Raw genomic sequence first — 18,030 nt, 5'->3', positions numbered from 1 at the left:
AATGACTCTCCCTTGAATGGTAGAAACACAGACACACACACACATACACACACACACACACCTTGTCATTTCCTTGCTGCTGCCGTGCTGTGGCTGTAGTAGGGACAGCTCCTAGGATCCTCACTAGCTAGGCAGCTTATGTGCATATCAGCACCACCCTGGCGGACAGCTCATAGCAGGGCCCTCTGTGGAGATTGTGCTAGAAATGTGTTCAAAACTCAGTAATGTAAAAAAAGCAAACTTCTTAGCTGTGCATTCAGCCATCCCTTTCACTCTGCCCTGAGACAGAGCCAAGAAGTTCTATTACCCTCTCTCGGCATAAAGAGGACTCACACCTCCCCACATATGTACAATATGGATGTTCATATAGCTTTTCATTTTAGAGAGTTAATTGGAAGTAGGTGGTTATTTGTTTAGACCTCAGTAATGCCACCAGGAAGTCTGGATCTTTCTATCTTCCCACTCTGCCAGGCTTAGCTTCTTGGCTTTTTGTCACTAAGTCTCAGGATAGCTGCCCCTGCTCCAAGGATCACATCTGCATTCAAGAAAGATAGAAGGGAGAAGGGATGTCATTCCTGTAAATCTGTCCATTAAGAAAACAAAGATTTTTCCTGAAGGAACCAGAGAGCCCCACTTAGGCCTCATTGGCCAGTACTGGCAGATGACCACTTCTAGTACACAGAAGGCTGGGAGAATGAGCAGTTAGCTTTCCCACACTTTGTAACCAAAGGGAGCAAGGCAGGAGGGGATTAAAAAGATCAGCTAACATGTCTGCCATAAGCAAAAAACCTGTCCACTCTTAGGCTACATACCACTGTAAGGCTACTTCTTTGTCTACAGAGTAGAATTTCTCTAGAATCTATTTCATAGGGACTATATGAAGCTCCATGGCATGGTGCCCATAGGACACAGGACACATGGGGCACTTCAGGTCCTAGCTAAAGCACTAGATATTCCTTAGTTATCACAGGAGGTATGCAAGCAAAACTCTGTGTTACAAAGTGATGTTAATGTCTAGAAAGAACTTTTGAGGCAAGAAAGGTGCACATGAATATAAAACTAATAGGAAGCTTGAATCTTTACAGCCTCAGAGTCCAAAACAACTTTTTCTTTAAAAAAAAAAGTTTGATACATTTGATTACACTAAACATAAAATTATCCCTAATTTACAGAGGAGAGGCTGGGGCTCAGGGAGGTTAAGTAACTTGCCCAAGATTATATAATTAACAATGTTCATGACAATATTAACTACTATTTATGAAACACCTACTAGGTACATACATTATATTTAGTCCCACAACAACCCATAGGTATTATTATCCTGACTAGGCTAATATAACTGGTAGATCAGGAGAGGCAGTATGGGAAGCCAGGGCTGACTGATTACCCTAATGTACGTACTTAGCCTTTCTGCCATCCAGAGAGGGGACCCAAGGAATGATTAAAAAAAAATTCAAGCAGGTCTGTTCTGTGACCTGTACTTTCAATAAATAAATTAAACTACTACAGATCGACTGAGAGGAAAGGGATATTCAGCATAAACTATGATGAGGCCACACCATGACATACCGTTGTCCGGCAACCTGCTGACAAATGATCCAGGCTCTCAATTCTGGAGCTCATGCACCCACCACCAATTCCCGGCCAACTTCCCAGCCATCCCACAGGTTCTTCTCATCCCCTAAAGAGACTCCTTCTCGAGAGACACTCTGCCATCCAACCTGAGATACCACGTTAGGGTAGCCTTGAAAAGTAGCTGCATCTCTGGGAGATGTTATTCATGCTGAGCTTATAAGAAATGAAGTAACTCGTTCCCTTTTCGATAGACAGTCAACTAAGAACAAAAGGAAAAGGAACCTCACATGGGTCACACATTTGAAAGGAAGTGAGAGCTAGATTAGGTAAAATGGAAAGAGCACTGGATGGAGAGTCTGAAGCCCTGTGTTCTGATTGCAGCTGTGCTTCTTCATTGATTGGTTGACTGGATTAGTCTTTTCAACTGTATGAGCTTCAGAGTCTCTTACAGCTCAGGCCCTGGAGAGGCAGGAAATAGGTCTGAAATGGCAGCTTTCTGAGAGAGGGATCAGGATATTGCTTAGCCACAAGGTAGTATGAGGACTAAGTGAAATTCAGGGGCAGTATTTTGTGGGCAGCCAGTTAGGAGTGGAAGGAGGTAAGTGGGGATATAATGCAGAAAGCAGCTATCAACATTCACTGAGAAATCCAGGAAGGCTGTATTGCTTCCTGGAAGAAAGGTTGGAGGACACATTCACCCTGGATTTCCCAGTGAGGAGAAAAAAATGGCAGTCCTTATCTTTGCAGACATCCAACCCATGTTACCATGCAGTGGTATGAGTGGCCATGGTTCCCCTTTCTAGGAAAAGAGTTCTCTCAACTGAGAACCATTAAGGAACAGCCTGTTTGTTGGTATGTCAAATAAAATGAAGCTTCTTTATTCAGTCAGGAGACTGAATCCAGCATCAACTTTATGCTAGGCACTGTGGCAGATACAGAGAAGACTAGAAGAAGACACGTACATAGAAGAAAACTTGGGTTGAGCACCAACTTTCAAGCCCAGTGCTAGGAGCTTTGTATCCATTATCTCACTAGATTCAGAGGTCTCTCTTACAAAGTGAAAAGGAACAAACTTCTATGAGAAACTCAGATGGTAATGATGCTAATAATCATCATAATCCCTAACATCTTTTGAGTATTAATTGTATGTCAAGTGCTGTTCTAAGCATTCTTCATGTATTATCTCATTGAGACAATGTGCTATGGAGAGGTCTCTTAATTTTTCCCTTCCATGTCTCAGTTTTCCCGTAATAATTCTGACTTCTATTTCCTGAGCCTTCTTCCTGCCATGAAGGCCTCTGAGCCTCTTTGATCTCAGTCTGTGAAATGATTCTGGGAATGAGAATAGGTTGGTCTTGATAAGCTGAGTGTCCCCAGGGTGGCCTTGACCCGAATGGAAGCATCCAGGGAGAAGAGCAGGAAAGAACAGCTCCCCAGAGACCAGGTGCATTAAAGGAAGGGGCATCCCTTAGGAAGTGATCCATCACTGCTGACACTTAAAATGGAGCTGGGAAGACTCAGAGGACCAGGATGACAGGAAGGAGCTCCCTGACTAACGCCCAGAAAAATGAACCTGGTTGAGCTCCTTCCAGGACTCATCTCCCTGACTCCCCAGCTTCCATCCTACAGACTCAGAGGCCCCTCCCAAGAACTGGGTGGTGAGCTCAGCCTAGCTCAACACAAGCACTCTAAGTTTTAAGCCCAATTAAACTCTCCATTTGTTGTTTGACCCTTGATCTCTTAAGTAGTGTCTATGCAACCCCAAAACATCTTACCAGTTGAATCAGAAAATTCAGCCAGTCATTTACCAGAGATCTGGGCTCCAAATCTTTGGACCAGTTTGAAAGGTTGTTTTTATTGGCCAGAGGTTCTCCCTTCATTTTGGCATGGCCTCAGGTCCATATCTGGTTACAGCCCTAGAGCCTGAAAGGAGGGATGAATGAGGAGTGAATATGCATTTTTTAAAACCCAGGGTTCTGCCTACCACACTTTGTTTGAATAAATTAGACTGAGTACCCTAGGTTTCTGTGAATCAAATCTTTGGAAAGAGTCTCCTCCCTGTTGATGACACTTCTTTGGCCACAATTATAACTCATAGGACACTTTACAATTCCCAAGGCACCTCCACATATACCATTTCATTAAGACTCAATGCAAAGCAAGATATTATTTTTCTTATTTCACAATCAAAAATCAGTACTCCCTCAGCTATAATGATCACCCACCTCCCTCTGGTATGACCTAAATAAAATTCAGTCTTCGTGTGCCTTCATCACACTCAACTCTTGGAATCTGAGATTCAGGGATCACTCACACCCAAAAGAAAGCAAATCTGGCTCCATACAGAAACTTGCAGTCAAGATGATGCAGTAAGTTCAAATTTTGGTGGACATATCTGCTCTAACACATAGCACTTACAGATAACATGTTTTTTAGAAAACATTTAAACATGGATAGCTTGACTCAAAAACCAGATAAATGTTCCCACATGTTGTAAAGGGAACAGAGAAACAGAGTAAGAGTGAGCAGGACTGAAGCCATAACCGGGCAGGCCAGGGTGCAGGGACAGACAGTGGCAGTGGTCAGCCTAAGTGTCCTTTGTGAGACTGAGGATGACATCTTGCTTTATCCTTGAAGCCACATGTAGAGTGGCTCCACTCTACTTCCCCAACCCCCTCCACTTTTCTGTTACAAAAAGGGTTTAAAAACTGCTGAGCAAATTTTTTAGGGCTGTGCAACTACTCTGTGTGATACTAGAATGGTACATACATGTCATTATACATTTGTCCAAACCCTATAGAACATACACCACCAAGAGTGAACCCTAATGTAATCTATGCACTTTGGGTGGTTATGATGTGTTACTGTGGGTTTATCAGTTATAACAAATGTACCACTCTGGTAGGGGAGGCCATGCATATATGGGAATAGGGGTCTATGGGAAATCTCTGTACCTTCTGCTCAGTTTTGCTGTGAACCTAAAACCATTCTAAAAAGGAGTCGATTTACAATAAAAATTTAAAAAAAACTATTGCTGAGAGCCCCCTGAGGTTGTGGTTATTCTAAACTGGGGGTGTGGGGACCTGCAACTGGGTTTCAGGGGGAGCCAGAGCCAGTCTCATAACAAGGTACTAACCAAGCTGGGTCAAATGTTGTTTAAGGACAAATAAGATGAGACTTCCTGACTTCCCTTCCTTCTAGGTCTTCCCAATCACTAAATATTGGAGTGCCCATTGATCTGTCTTCAGCCCCTTTGGGCTCTATCTACACCCACTCCCCTATAATAGTCCCATAGTTTGATGTTTTTACCAAATATATTCCCCTTGTAGCTTTGACCTCCCTCTCTGAGCTCTAGGCTCTTGTAAATAACTTTCATGAAGACAGGGATTCTGTCTTAATTCATCAGTGCATTCCTCACAGTACCTAGGGCAATACTGAGATAGTAAGTCTCAGTGGGAAGTGCTGCATGAAACTCTCTGCCTCCTAAACACAAAGGCAAGATTGGCCATGCCACCTAGAAAGTTCTGTCCTCATTTCTCAGGCCTATAGTTTCACTCTCAGGGTGATTTGTCCTCATGGCATTCCAATAGAGCCTTGTCCACCTTTGCTCCCACATAAATGCCATACTTCTCCCAGCTTTGAACAAAATACCATCACAAACACAGTTAGGAAAACTGGGATTTTCAGATCCCACACAACTGGAAACAAAAACAGCAGAATTATTCAGCTCATTCAGAATAATCATCAGAACAAATCCAAGGGAACTTGGGATAAGACATGAGGAGATTTCTCTAAGACTAAGCAGAGGCAGTGGGTATAAATTACACTGGAAGAGAATGCTCATTGTGGTAGGTAACCTCTAAAATATCCCCAATCATCCCCCCCTCTGGTATTTATACTTTTGCATAATCCCCTCCCCTTAAGTGCTGTCTGGATTTATCAATTCACTTCTAATGAATAGATTATGGCAGAAATGATGGTATGTCACTTCCAAGATGCAGTTGTAAAAAGGCTATGGCTTCGTTTTGGGGATCCCCTTTGCTCTCTCTAGAAACAGCAAGCTGCCACGTTGCAAGGCAGCCCTGTGAAGAGCCCACATGGTGAGTACCTAAGGTCTGCCATAGCCACAGGAGTGAGCATGAAAGCAGATTCTCCCCCAGTGGAACCTTGAGCTGACAACTGGACTGCAGCCTCTTGAGGGACCTTGAGCTAGAATCGCTGGCTCAGCTACTTCCAGATTCCTGACCCACTTAGAAACTGTCAGATAATAAATGTTTGCTGTTTTCAGCTGCTGTATTTTGGGGTGATTTGTAATGCAGCAATAGATAACCAATGCACCAGTTTTAACATGTACGACCCCCACAAGCTCTGCATCCCCATTTTAGCTCTTCCCCAGGTCCGTTCAGATGTTAATACACTTATTCAATTTTTGCACATATTCAGTTCAGTTGTTATGCTCATGTTGGTGTTTTATTCACATTTGAATGCTAAACACAGTACTTAAATATAAAATATTCATTTCAATGTACATGAAAATTCTCAGATGCTGCCTTACCCCAGGTTCCCAAGAAAGCAGTCTGATGCAAATCTGATCAGCCAACATATTACTAGCGATACAATCACAGGGCCACCAGGGTGAGGGGGAAAAGGGAAGTGAGGTGGGAAAGAACAGAGACAAATACCAAGCTGGCTACAGCTTCACAAAACAAAACAGCCAGTTGTTTAGTCACAATGGAAGTCTCCAGAAAGACTACATGGAATTTGTGGCACCAGGAAGGAGAAAAAGGGAGTCATTTATTTGTTGGTTCCTTTCTGTCTCCTGGCTCTCTTTGGTCAAACTTCATCCAATGGGCATTAAAATTCCTGTTTCGGCGCACCTGGGTGGCTCAGTCAGTTAAGCGTCCGACTTCGGCTCAGGTCATGATCTCGCGGTCCGTGGGTTCGAGCCCCGTGTCGGGCTCTGTGCTGAGAGCTCAGAGCCTGGAGCCTGTTTCAGATTCTGTGTCTCCCTCTTTCTCTGACCCTCCCCTGTTCATGCTCTCTCTCTGTCTCAAAAATAAATAAATGTCAAAAAAATTAAAAATAAAATTCCTGTTTCTACATGTCCAGGTTGTGTCATCCACATCCTCAGGGCAGCCACTAGGGAAACCAAGCCCCATGTCCATGACTTGGTGCTTCCTCTGCAACCAGACATGAGGGCACCTATGCCTCTGTGGGTGTATCAGGTCACCCCTACACACTGGAGCTGTTGTGGCTACCACCACAGCAGACGTTACAGAGGCCTTGCCAAAGTCTGGTCCTTACTCGGGGGAGGCTGAGACAGATGGCAGTGTTAGGAGATGAGGTGACAGAAGAAGCAGCTGGAGTTCTTCACTGATCAGACAGCCAAAACTAGAGGGTAGTTGAGACTGAGCAAATCAGGAAGGAGTATAAACTGGATCTGGAACAGATGTACACACCGATGGACACGGATGCCACTTTTATATTGGAATTGTGTATCTATGTACACACATTCAGGTGTTATCAGTATTCACTTGCCTTTATTACTTGTCCCCTGAATACAGGGAGAGCCCACCCCATACAGGAGGCTTGGAAGACAGGTTCTACAGTTCTGAGCAGTTTTGTTGCCTGGAGGCATCCTTACTCCTGAGGAGAATTTCACTTTCCTGGAAACTTAATATTATTTAATTCCATTGTCTGGTTTTATATCATGATGTCACCAAGAATGCAGGAAGATGGGAGCTGACCTAGGATGAGCTTGCAACTGAGACCTAAATCAACCCCACAGAAGACTCTTAAGCTAGGATGGCCCTTCAGGGTTGTCCCAGAGTGAAGCCAAGGGGTCAGCCTTTGTATTCCTATATCAGCCAGTCATCAGGCAGGATTCCTCCTGAGGGGAATATAACCTTGGAAGAGGCCGTTCTCTGTTGCCAAGGGCAAATCTGAGCAGGAGATGCAACTCTGAGCCCTTCGTAAACCAGTGCTCCCAGGGGCGGGGATGGGCATATTGGCCCCAGAAAGGGGATCTAGGAGGAATGCCACAATATTCTTGGTTAAGAAAAATGTTTCTATGCCCTTTAAGGTTCTTCTGACTGGTATAAAAATCAAGTTGACATGAGACAGATTAATAGGAGAAAATCAATTTTAATTTCATACATATGGGGAATGCACATAAGCATGAGATTGCGAACCAGTTGGGCAACATGAGGTACATATGTCATCCTGAACTAAGGAGGAAAGGGTAGGGTTCTGGGGCTTCAAAGGGAAGAAAGGCAATTCACAAGACAAATGGAAAGAGTAAATGTTTGGTGAACAAGTGTTTTGGGGGCCATCCAGAAACAGTGAGACATAGAAAGGACTTTGATCAAACTGGCCTTGCTAGGTTCCTCCCTGTCTACCATAACTAGTTCATACTGTAATGTAGATATCTCGGGTGTTAGCTCTCTTCCTGGAGCATGTCCTCTATCTTTTAGGTAGTTAGAGAGAAAGTGAAAGTTCTTCTTGAGTCTTTTGGGCCTTGATTGTTTTTAACTCAAAATAATCTGTGTGCCAAAGTTGACTATCTTGGGGTAACTCATTCTGAACCCCTACAATGTTCACTACAGTTGGCTATTATCTTGACTGAACTTCTCATGTTAAAAATTGTGACTTAATCTAATTCTGGTTTTCCTCCAAAATTAAGCACACTGATTCACCATAGACTTTTTCCTAGAGTCAAAAAGGCTTTCAATTAGGTGTCATAAAAGATTCCCAAGGAGTGGTTAGAATGATCATCATATGATGTTTCTTTCTAGGCTCCAAAGATTCCCTGATTCACCAGAGCGACAGGGCAGGAGCCAGGCCTCAAGTAATCCCAAATTCCAGAAACCTTTTCCGTAACAAATAATCTGGAATACAAATTCAGCTCTCTTAACCACCATGCCTGGATTTCCCTTGAACCTCCTGAACCAAAGGACCAAACCCAGCTATTTGCTCTAGACCAAGAGAACGCTGCCTTGTTGCCTCCGTAGATCTAAAGAAACTAGTAAAATAAAATAGCCTCATTCTTAGGTCAGAAATCTCATAACCCTCGTCCTACCCCAAGTATGGCTAATTTCTTCTGATCATTCTCCCTCACCTACCCCTTATGCTTCTACTGTCCCCACTGTCCTTGAGGTTGCAGAGTCCTGTCCTTGTAGCCAAGTCCTCCAGCTCTGGGTACTTCCCATGCCCCCAGGCTCCCCAGGTCCCTAAAGCCAGTGTTTCTCCAAGTGCAGTCTGAATGCTTTGGGTTCTGACATAGTAGGGAATGGGTCCCCTATCTTGGCTTTTTTCAGAGCGGCTGTTTTGTTTTGTGTTTTGTTATTGTTGCTTTTAATCTGTTTTACACACTAGTCTTTCCGTATAGTGTTTTCTGAGGAAGCGTCAAGAAATAAATTTGCAAAGCTCTCTTCTTGTTCAACATTCAAGTGTTTAGCACCACAGACATCAAATTGACCTCCGTTCAGTAACTCCTCTTTTACTCTCTGAGCACAAGCTCCCATCTCTCTAACATTTGCTAATTTCCTACTTTAACTGGGAAAATGTGGACTCAAGGCATTGTGTAACCTGTTTTCCCACTGTGCTCCCCTTGCAGTTCCCTTCTATCATGACAAGCAGTATTTGTTTACCATCTACACTTACGGCATAAATTTTTGATTTTAAATAAGTATATTTCAGATCATTAACTAAATGAATCTAAAGAAAACTATTAAGTAAATGACAGAGCAGGCTTACATAGTTATGGCAAAGAACAAGAAGGTGGTACAGGGACGGATGCCATCCTCTGTGGGGCAGTTACCTCTTGCTGGGCATTCCATCTGTGCTCCATCACCACCAGCATCCAAATACAACACAGCAAGAGTCCTCCACCTTATTGTGCATAAGAACCAGAGTCTAATTCAATATGTTAGAGGTGGGGCCCAGGAATCTGCATTCTTAACTGGCACCTCAGCTTGTTCTGATGCCTGATTATCCCCTTTTCAACATATCAATTCCCCAGGCCCACCAGACCAAGAGTTCCTTAAAGGCAAAAATCATATTTCACTCATACTTAGCTGTGCTTAGCACATGGCCAGCCCTCAAATAAATAGGGCAGAAATTACATGCAATCAGAAATGTCAAGCTAGGAAAAGCCTTTCTATTACACAAATAGATAGTGAAGCTCAGAGAGGTTGAACTCCTTGTGTATGACTTTTGGCTAATGAAAAGCAGAACCACAATTAAGGCCAAATATCTGAGTCCCAGGTCAGTGTTCTTTCCTCAGGGTCCCAGACCACCATCTCTTGAGTTGGAGGGCCTTCTGGGCAGCAAGAGTTGACAAGAGTTGACAAGAACTTAAAAAGTCATGAGCACATACTCAGTTAGTTGGGTTCACTCTGCTCCATAGCATAATCTAAGCCCTGACTTTTGCAAAGCATAACAGAGACTATGAGAGTCCAGGTAAATCTGCAAGAGTACAGGAAAAAGAATAAGCAAATCTACTCTAAGGAGTCAGCAACAACTTCTTCAAATGCAGATGCCAGACTTGAACAGGACTTGGAACCAAATAAGGACAAATAAGGAAGCAAATAGAGACATAAGGAAGTTGTACCATTCCCCAGTGTGGAGAAAGTGAGGTTCTGTGCAGCTGTCTTTATCCATCCCTATATGCCTACTATAATTGCCTCAGTACAGGGCCCCATCAAACACATCTCTGGGAGATATTTTAACGCAGTGGTTAGCCTGTGGGTTCAAATTCATACTGTTTCTTACTATCTCTATAATCTTAACATTCTTTGTACCTTCATTCTCTCAACTGTGAAACTGTAATAATAGTGGTTTCTCCTTCATAGGACTATTCTTACGTCAAAGGTCAGAACCACCTTACATGCTTACCATGTAGTAAGCATTTGGTAAGTGGTAGCAGCTATTTTACATTTTTCAGTAATTGCCAGTCAAGCTCCTATGTTAGGCATCATGAGAAACACAGGGATACACTAAAGGTACATTATGGACTGAATGTTCGTGTCCCCCAGATATGATGGCATTAGGCAGCAGGGCCTTTTGAGAGGTGATTAGGTCATGAAGGTGGAGCCTCATGATTGGGATGAGTACCCTTATAAAAAACACCCCACAGGGGTGCCTGAGTGGCTCATGTGGTTGAGTATCTGACTCTTGATTTCAGCTAAGGTCATGATCCCAGGGTCGTGGGATTGAGCCCCACATCGGGTTCTGTGCTAAGCATGGAGCCTGCTTAAGATTCTTTCTCTCTCTCTCTCCCTCTCTCTCTCCTCCCTGCCCCCCCCGCCCCTCTCCAACTATCCCCCTCTCTCCTGCTCATATATGAGGACACAGGGAGAAGAAGATAGTTGTCTATGAACCAGGAAGCAGGCTCTCACCAGACATCAACTCAGCTGGCACCTTGATCTTAAACTTCCCAGACTTTAAAACTATGAGGAATAAATCTTTCTTCTGTATAAGCCACCCAGTTGATGATATTCTCTGAGAGCAGCCTGAGAGTAGCCCAAATTACATGCAATCAGGGGAGATGCAAAGTACAAAAATAACTACAATTCAAAGACAGACTGTGCAGGTCATAAGGGTTGTGTCTGTATCAGTTACCATTTAGGAAGCATCTACCCGAGGTAGATACTCCAGTTATTCCCATTTGATAAGGAACAGAACTAAGAGAGAGAGTGGTTACTTAACTTGCCCACAATCCCACAGACAGTGGGCAGCAGAGTCAGATTTTGAAGACCAGCTTTTCTTACTGCAAATCTTGTCTTCTCAACCACAATACACAATACAGTCTGATAACATGCTACCTTGCAAATGTGATGATGTGATAAGATTCTAAATAAACTGCATTAACATTCCTCAGAGTTAACCTTACCAAGCCCAATAAATCCCCATCGTATGTGCTAAATAGTCTATAAGTTAATTATTTAATTAGCTGATGACTTACCAATACCTCAATAAGCCACTAATATCTAATCATACCTATCGACAGTAGCCTAATACTAATACCATTAGGCTGGAAATAGTCTATGGACCCGATCCATTCCCTGCTAACTAGAACAATGCTGGACACATAGTATATATTCAATAAATATTTTTTGAATAAATAAACTTACTCCTGGTTTCCATTCATTTTCATGTTCAAATATCTTGACTATTTTATGATTGTTGTTTGTGTTTTGTGTGTAACCAGGCACCTGGCCTCATAAGGTCTATGAGCTCGGTAATATTAAGTGACACCTGGCCTTTCGTAACCCCTCCATCAATTGAAGAAAGCCAGGAGTCATAAGAGAAGCTTTTCTGGTGTGCAACTCTACCAGAAGCCAGAGAAAACACCTCGCCCAGACAAGGAATGACAAGGAGCTCCTGGACAGGGCAGTGTGGGGAGCAAGCTGATGGACTCTGAGGAGAACAAAAATTCTATGGCAAGGTACATGCCAGCAACCTAATTAAGAAAAATGGACAGAGAATTAGACATGGAGCCATGCATCGAAAGATAAATTAAAACAGGTATGAACCACTGACCCACTATTCCTATTCTGTGATCTTTAGTCAACGTACCCATAATGCAGTTTATGTTGCTAACAACTGCTCACTGGTAGGAGAAACTGTAATAACAAGTCTTACTCCAACGTATGGCCTGGCTTCCCTTGTCTTTCAAGGAAAGATCTCACTTCTGCACAACACAAATTGGGATAGGCTGGATGCAGCTATGAGCAAGCAGAGGGAAACTGAAGTTCCCCATTGCTGTGCCTCCTTGCACACGGCTGCGTGTGTGAGAAGCAGGCCTGAAGTGGAGGCTCCCCAAAAGTGATCAGATAAGATGGAGCGGTCAGGTGTAGGAGGCAGAAGTAGAAGAGCATCCCTGAGGCTCTAATACAATCTGTACGGAAACTCGAGGCCAGGAGATGTGGAATGGGCCAACTTTTCCAGGCGCCATGTTAGTCTACCTAGATGCAGAGAGTCACTTGCATGTTAAGAGAGCCAATGCAATTTTACTTGTATTTGACTTTTTATCCATCAGAGTCTGACAGGAAATGGGTAACAATCCAAGCCAGGTAAAAGAGGAGAGATGGTAAGAAATTATTTATAAAGAAGTTGGCAGTTTAGATGAAACTAACCAGGGATGATGTCCCCGGGGCTAAAACATCAGGGACTCATTACCATTTCTGAACCCACAGGGACAAAGGTTGCCAGACCCTGGGGGAAAGTAGCTCTATAGGGAGACGCTCCCTGACAGCAGCTGTGGCCTTTGGTACAGGGCACAGCCAGCCTGCAGCAATACAGCAAGGAGGGAGCCAGGGGAATTAATACCCTACCACTCTTTCTGGTGGTGCCTCCTGTTGGCCAAATCTAACCAGAAACCAAAGGGCAGGGGTGACCCTGAGAGGCAAAGTGGAGTGAAGAATGGAGAGTAGAGCAGGAGGGGGAAGGGGTGCCCGAGGCAAATGTGACAGAAGTTGATTTCATACACCTCATAAATGTATTCTTACCCTTCTCTAGCCTACTTTCTACTTGTGAGGACCCCATTGAAGGGCCACATCCCATGATCTCTGGCTTCTAGTTGGGTTTAGCCATTGACAGAGATGAGAATATGATCAAGGTGTTATTTATTATTTATTTGTTTGTTTGTTTTGTATTATCTCTACCTTAACAAAGGGAAGCTGAGAACACAAGTCTCCACTCAGGTTCCATAAGAAATGCTCATTCCACATGTCCCTTCTGACTCTCACACAGTCTCTTATGGGCCCACACTATAGCTTCATGCCTTTGTAAAAAAATTCTTTAAAAAAAAAAAAAGTCCCTTTTACTTATCCCATTTTGAGTTGTTGCCTTTTTCCTCTTGGGACCCTGACTAATTCACTTTATAAGGATTATTTTTGTAAGGTGCCATTTTTCTACAGTAATGAATATCCAATTTTCCAATGGAAATAAATGAGAAATTAGAATTTATTTACCAGAAATCCATTTTTACATCTTACAAACCATTTTGGAATACATATATTCCACTACAGAAAGGCATACCTGCACAAGGGACAGTTCATTATAATTATTTTATCATACAATTGGGAAAATAAGAGATAAAGGACATTACTTTCATCCCAAGTCCCTGGGGCTCTGCCACTGGCTACTTCCAAGCTTCAGTTTAAGCAAATTTCTCCCAATGCTAACATTAAAAGCAACCTGACTATTTAGCTTAACTATTCAGCAAAATATGGATTGAGGAGATATTAATCTGAACAGAGTTGAAATTCTAATTGTGTCTTTCCTGCTTAAAAAAAAAAAAATTGCCATGGCTCCCCATTGTGTATAGAATAAAACAAGCCCAAACCATCAACTCCAAAGCCCTCTGAGATCCAACTCCAACCTACCTCTCTTCTCCCCTGCTCTCTGAGGTAATATCTTATATTCTGCCTACCCCAGATGGCAACAACACCAATCTTTGTTTGTGTCCTGTCTTTACTTCTCTGTGGCCATGTACTCCCTCTGTCTGAAACATGTTTGCATCTCTAGCCATCAAAATCCCACTTGACATGCAAAGACTTAAACACAAATATTCACAGCAGCTAAAATTTTAATACCCACAGACTGGAAACAATACAGATGTCCATCAACAGGTGAACAGATACACAAACGGTGGTATATCCATACAATGGACTTCTACTCAACAACAAAGAACACCCTTTTCGTACATGTAACAACATGGGTGAATCTTAAAATCATTATGCTGAGTAAAAGAAGCCAGATCAAAAAAGAATACATACTGTGTAATTCCATTTATATAACATTCTAGAAAATGTAAACTAATTTATAAATTATAATTTATAAATTATAATTTTATAATAAATTTATAAATTATAAACTAATTTATAGTGGCAGAAAGGAGACCAAGGGGTTACCTGTGGATGAGGGCAGAAAAAGAAGGGATTACCAAAGGCCTGAAGGACTCTTCAGAGGGTGATAAAAACGCATGTTAGTCTGATCACGATAATGGTTTCACTGATACACACGTTTCCAAATTCATAAAATTGAACACTTTATATATGCTCAGTTTACTGTACACCAACTAAACCCCAAAAAATGTGTCAAGAGTATTATAAACAAATTAAAACACAAACTGGAAAAAGTACTGACAGCAGGCCAGAAAAGGAGTACTGCTTGCAGTATATTAAGCGCCTCAGCAAATTTAAAAATACAAATAAAACAAAAAATAAGACAAAACAATACAAATAGAGAGATGGAAAACGGGTACAGTGACAAACATGCTTGCACAAAAATCGTCCTGTGTGGGGCACCTTGGTGGCTCAGTTGAGCCTCCAATTCTTGATTTCAGCTCAGGTCATGATCTCACGGTTTATGGTATGGAGCCTGGCGCCTGCTTGGGATTCTCTATTCTCCCCCTCTCTCTGCTCCTCCCCTGCTTGCTCTCTCTCTCTCAAAAATAAATTTAAAAAATAAAATAAAAAGTAATTAAAATAAAATAAAATTGTTCTGCCTCCACGGAATGTAAAAATACACCCCCTTCACCACAGACTCTGAAGGACCAGAAGTGACATCAGCGAGCAGGCGGGGAGAGGGCTCCAGCAGCATCTTAACCACATCCTCAGCCCTTTTACCTTCATCCTGCTGGGCTCAGCATCCTCCCTGCTACCCGGCATGTCCGGTCACCAAACTCCTGGGAAATGGAAGCCCATTCCACACGGACACTTGTCCTTGAATTGCACCTCCCCAGCCCCATCATCATCGGCTCCTTACCATATTGCAGTCACAGTTACATTTAGACTCCTCCAGCCCAATACAAAGAAGGGATAGTTGCTAATCCTCAGGCCAGGATAGAGCTCTGTGCCGGGCTTTGCCATAGTCTGTGAGCTGTTAAAGCCAGTGGCACACCTCTCTCTGCCCCAGAGGGAAACACAAACCCCTGCAGGCCATTGTGTGTTCATGGGGAGCCCCCTCAGAGCCCAGTACAGGGCCTCCTGCCCCGCGTCCCCGATAACATCTTGAGTTTCAGTAGGGCATGTTACCAAAGCACTGTCACATACTTTTTTTTTTATTCCACTTTCACAAGAACTCTGAGCTAGTATGATGATTAATATTACCATTATTCTGATTCCCAATTTGAGGAAACGGGCTTGCAGTTGGGGTGCCTTTCCTCGAGGCGGCCCAGCTGCATCAGAAAGGGGACTCAAGCCTCCCCGCCCCCAACTCAGGCCTCCTCCCCGTCCTCCGTTGTCCTCAGCACCCCAATCACTTTGGGAAGGAGAACTGAGCAGAAGCGCCCCCAAGGAGCACCCGCAATGAGTTCTGATGGCCCCAGGGTTTTCCTGCCTCTCGTCTCCCTCTGCCCCGCTGTTCCACTCTGTTTGCGGGCAGCAGCGGACTGAAACTGACAGGCTGGCGGGGAGCTGAAGCAGAGCGGGGTGCGGGTTGGCGGGACGGGGCGGGGGGGCGGGGCGGGGGGCGACATGGGGGAAGGGAAGCAGGGAGGGGCGCGGCAGTGGCAACAACTGGGATGGAAAAACCCCAGGTGACTGGGAAGAAATGAGGGAAGAAACAGTAGCATCCCTAAGAAGAGGGAGACAAAGAGAAAAGTTGGACAGCCTGGGGAACACAAAGCGTGCATAAACCTTTGCGAAGGGGGAAAAAACGAATGAACAGATGATGGCTCATTTATTAATTATTAACAAACAAGTAGCACTAATGCATAGCATCGTTAAAGGGCGTTTTGTGAATATTCATAGGTAGTTGTATTCCAAATGTTCTCCCCTCCACCAGCCAACGTCCTTCCAATCTTTGTTCGAAAGTCACTTATTCTCATCACAACCACACCCCCGTCAAAACCACACCGTGACACCCTGCTTCTGTCTCCCATAGTCGTTATCATCAAGACACTGTAAATTAGTGTTTTCTAATTTTTACCGCCTATCTCCCTGTACTAGACCATATGCTTTACAAAGCCATGGCTTTTGTGTGCTTTGTATACTGATGTGAACAATTACCTACTATACCTTTGGTGCTCAATACGTATTGAAAAGATAAAATAACAGTAAACAGGAAAGGGAGAGGGGTTTCTGTCCATGCGCCAGCCACCACTTCCTGCAGAATTCCTGTCTCCAATTGGCCCTTTTCTCTCACTGAGTTCTTGCAAGAGAGTTCAAGAGGACCTTCCTTCAGCAGTGAGCTGTGCCTTTCCCTCTGAGCAGGCTTTTAGCCTCAGAAGGGCTGTTGCTAAAAGCACCAACTCTGAGCTCCTGGCCGCTAACCCCTGGCAGTCTGAACCCAGGAGGGCAGCATCCTCCCACAGGCTCAACCCAATCAGAGCTCCAGACTTGAATGGTCCAACCCTCTCATTTTACAGATGTGGACTGGGACCCGGTGAGGTGGAGGGACCTTCCCAAGGGTCCCCAGTGAGCCCCTGAGTCCCTCTATCATCTCTACTGATTTCATGGGGACTTTGTTTGTAGGTAGCCAATGGACCAGCTCTGAGGAAATGCTGAAGGTAGAAGATGCCCTGGGGCCTTACAGCTTTGGCCTTCTGTTACCTTCCTTCCTCCTCCCTGCACAGGGTTGTCCTTTCCCAACCTCCCCAGAGCTGTGATGTACCCGGTGATTCATCCAGTGATTGCATTTGGCCCAGCAGACAAAACCTCTATTTGGATTAGTGCAGGGAAGGACACTCTGGCAGTAGGGTTTCAGGCCTCAGGGAGCTGAGTAGAAAGGTATTTTGCAGAGGAGGGCAACCTTGTCCAAACCCTGATATGTGTTTTTTTAAATGAGCTTGCAACCTTTTGGAACCCATGTGACAGCAGAAGTCTAAAGCCAGTGAGAGGAAATGACTTGCCCAGGGTCTGTCTGTGAGTTGGGCTGTAGAAATCCAGGTTTTTCCATTCCTGGCTCTCTGCCTGCAAATTTTCTCTTCCCTCCATTATCATCACAACTTGAGCAGGAAGAGCTGCATATATAGGGAAAATTCAGGCAGGTTTTCCCCAGATTCTCCCAGATCTAAGTAAGCCTGAGATATGGGAGTTTGTTCTCACCATGCCTCTTCCAAATAGACAAACCACATCATCGGAAAAAACTTAGAGTGAGAAACCCAATGCGTAAAATAGGCCATAATGACTTCTATTTGTTCAGCATCTAATATGTGCCAAGCACTTAAAATCATTCAGCCTCTGTATAATCCACACAACTGTCCCATGACATAGGCTCAGAGAGGTTAATCAGCCTGCCAAATGTCACACGGCTGGTAAGTATCTGGGCTGGCATTCAGACTGAGCACTGCATGTTTTGGCTCCCTGTCATGCCAAGTCCCTGAAATCCTGGCTGCAGTGGGCAACAGTCACAATGGAGTGAAGGACCAGTTTCCCATCTGCCTTCAGGAGGATGACTCTCTTGTCCCTCAGAAGCTGCCATCTCCACGAGTTCCTTTCCATCTCA

The 18,030-nt window shown here is 43.9% G+C and overlaps 1 long non-coding RNA gene across 1 annotated transcript; it reads right to left on the bottom strand.

The window, feature by feature from the left end:
* Positions 1-425: 425 nt before the first annotated feature.
* LOC122237634 lies at positions 426-15,436 on the bottom strand. Its single transcript, XR_006216221.1, has 3 exons — positions 15,349-15,436; positions 3,351-3,498; positions 426-535 (listed from the first exon to the last, which is right to left on the bottom strand). It is a non-coding gene; the product is annotated as an uncharacterized LOC122237634 (long non-coding RNA).
* Positions 15,437-18,030: the final 2,594 nt, after the last annotated feature.

The sequence above is a fragment of the Panthera tigris genome, chromosome B1, assembly GCF_018350195.1.
Source record: "Panthera tigris isolate Pti1 chromosome B1, P.tigris_Pti1_mat1.1, whole genome shotgun sequence".
NCBI lineage: Eukaryota > Metazoa > Chordata > Mammalia > Carnivora > Felidae > Panthera > Panthera tigris.
This window is presented reverse-complemented; position numbering and strand designations above follow the sequence as displayed.